Here is a 3078-nt window from a genome sequence, read left to right on the forward strand (position 1 = left end):
TTCCTTTATTGAGTTAGCTGCGTGCTGGCTTTGCAACAAGAAATTTGCCCATTTGAATATGGTCTCTTCTGCGATCCTTTGAGGATTGTGGAATACCAGAAATTCCACAGTGTTTAATAGATCTAAATAGATTTCTGTCAAACAGGTCTGGCAGAGGATAAGTACATATCTAGGAGATTGGGTGAAACCACACAGGGAGTTGCAGGAAGGGGCAGTGAAACTTTTGAGGGAGCACCTGTTGCGAAGACTGAGATCTCCGCTGGAACTGGAACCAAACTGAGATGCCGTGAAGCTGCAGAGCAACTCTCCTGGTCTAAAACCATCCTTGGGAAAACGCACGGGGGGCGCGCTACCCTGGAACAAGTGAAAGAAAATCCAATGATGGCGGAGGAGATCCATGTGGTTTTCGTCCCAATGAACTGATCAAAATATGGCTGTTTCTAGTCGGCTGTCTCTTAGTGATTCAGTAGACTGTGAGTAGAATCTTTATTCATGTCAGCCCTTGTGACGTTGTTCTGTTTTCTGTTTTTGAACCTGGTTTCATGCCAGAAGACTCTGTATGCGTCTGTGGTTTCATTTTTATAAAATGGAGCCGGTGGGTCCCCCTTTGATCGAAAAAAAAAACATACATCATTAGGATTCTCTCTGCAAAAAAAAAAGACTCAACAGTCCTAAACAGCCCAGGTTGCAGCCGTCTCGTTTTGCCTTTGCACGTAGTACAAACTTACTGTAACATCTGTCACGTCCCGGCATGGTTAGCCCTATATATAGCTTAATTAACGTGGACTCTAGTCAGCACAATATTTTATTATGGAGCCGGCTTTTGAGGGCAATCAGCACGACCGTGTAGATTCTCCCCCTTTTTTTCGTTGGCATGGAAGTCTTTATGGATGGAGTCCTGTCTTTTTTTCTGAGGAAACGGATGGATTTTTTTTAACTTTTGTTTCAATATTATTAGTTGATGTCGGACGTGTCATATGGCTTTTTAAGGGACATTGGGATCATCTGTGTTACATATGTTTTACTTTTATCCTGACCGTAAATTCTACAATTCAACGGTGTAATTAATTTTAATGATGTGGATTAATGAGACGACTTGAAATGTGCCTCCAATTAGTAAATATATATAAATATATAAATATAAATATATATATAAGATATAAGATATAAGATAAGATACTACATCGGTACTAGTACTAGAGGGGGTGGGGATCTCACGACGGCGAGCTCGCGGACATGGACGACGCCATGGAGGATCTCAATCCTCCTCGTCGGAGCTGCCAAGGTCGATGTACTTCTCCCTCTGCTCCTCGCGGATGCGCCGCCACTCGTCGTCCTTCTCCTTGGCGGCGAGGTTGGCCACGACCGCCTGCTGCAACACGAGGTCTTCGAGCTCCTCGTGGTGGCGCCGGCGGTCTGCTTCCTCGCGCAAGCTCCGCTCGGCGATGGCGGCCGCGACCGCGTCGACATCGGCGACGAAGTCCTCCGGCCCGACGACGCCCCAGCTCCTGAGCTCCTCGAGCTCCTGCTTGACAGGGACGACCTCGATCTCCTCCGGCTCCTCCGACCACTCCCTCTTCACGGGGAGAAGGCTCGCGCAGGAAGAGGAGGAGCTCGCGGCGTGGGAAGATCTCGCCGTGGAGGACAAGCCCGCGGCCAAGGACGGTGTACGGCCATGCCGACGGTCGTATTCGTCCGTCTCGCGGACGAGCAAGCTCGGCGGCAGCGAGAGGCCGTGGTTGGTCCACTTTCTCGCCCCGCGCTTCCTCGCGCCGTCCGAGCGGACACGCCGCTCGCGCTCGGGGTCGCCGCCCCCGCGGAGCTGCTCCTGGAGCCGCGGCCAGAGCTCCACATGCGCCCCCACATGGCGGCTGGAGGCGGAACGGGCTCGCCGGCGGCGAGAAATGTGAGGAGGGGAGTGGGGAATTGCGGAGAGACGCGGCGGCGGAGGAATAGGGTTTCGACCCGCAAACGCACCGCAAACCCGTAAATATACTGATCGGGGCGGGCGGTTTGTGGGCCACGGTAAATATTTTTACGGGCCGGGCGAGTATACGGGCTCTGTTTTGACTAGAAAATGGGCCGAGTCTATATACTCGCCGGAATTTTGCGGGTTTGCGGCTTTTCCGGGGTCTACTAGAGTTGATCTTAGCCGCAGTGGTGTGTCATCGGCCTGCTGTGTAGCGGCATCGATGACTTGGAACAAGGCCAGCGGCTGGACATTTGCTCCAACCAACCGCCGAACCATAGGACGCAAAAGGGCTTGATATCAGTATGAGCAGATATGATTTTAATTTGCAGTTCTATGCCCATCTGATGGTGATGGGTGAGAGGGTTATGCATGCAGGGCCGGGTCAGTGCAAGCCTCTGGATTGGCAGGCTAGAATCAACTGCTTGAGGTGTCCGCCATGTACGACGCGCACTTCAGCGTGCCCATGAGCTTGTAATCGCAACTAGAGTGAATTCCTGAGACAATAGATCGATCCACTTCATTGTTCCTAACATCTGATATTCAGAGCTAGTCCACCATCCATTTCACCCCAACTCCCCGCCATCACTGCTGATGTATTGTATTCCCTCTTCGCTCCTTTTGATGTAGAGCAGTTAGTGGTATATCCTCAAACAAAATCAGAGGATGAAGAGCCTTGTGTAGCGGCGGATGTCCGATTCACTTCGGCGCACGAGTTCGCGTACTGGGATGGCCGCTGCATCTACTACCGGTGTTGTCGCCTGCAGATGTGGTGCGTTACACTCGACGTGTTGCCGGCCCCAGCGTCTCCTCCACCCACCGTCATCAAGGACAACTGTGACACTGTTGTCGACCTCAACAACTCCACCGCGGCCATCTCTGGTCATGACGGCAAGTCCGTCGGGGCCGTCAACATCCCTGCGGCGGCCAGCACCAGCACGCCGCCCCACGTCCATGATACATCGCCCAAGTCTTCACTCAACAGCGACTGCCGCGTCCCCGTCGCGGGCACGGACGAGTACACATTGGTGGGGGCAATTCCAGAAGTCTTCACCAAGCTCGCCGTCTTCCCCGACGTCCCTCCACCACCAAGGCCCAAGAGGTCCTCG

Source organism: Triticum dicoccoides, chromosome 2A, assembly GCF_002162155.2.
Source record: "Triticum dicoccoides isolate Atlit2015 ecotype Zavitan chromosome 2A, WEW_v2.0, whole genome shotgun sequence".
In the NCBI taxonomy this organism is placed as follows: Eukaryota; Viridiplantae; Streptophyta; class Magnoliopsida; order Poales; family Poaceae; genus Triticum; species Triticum dicoccoides.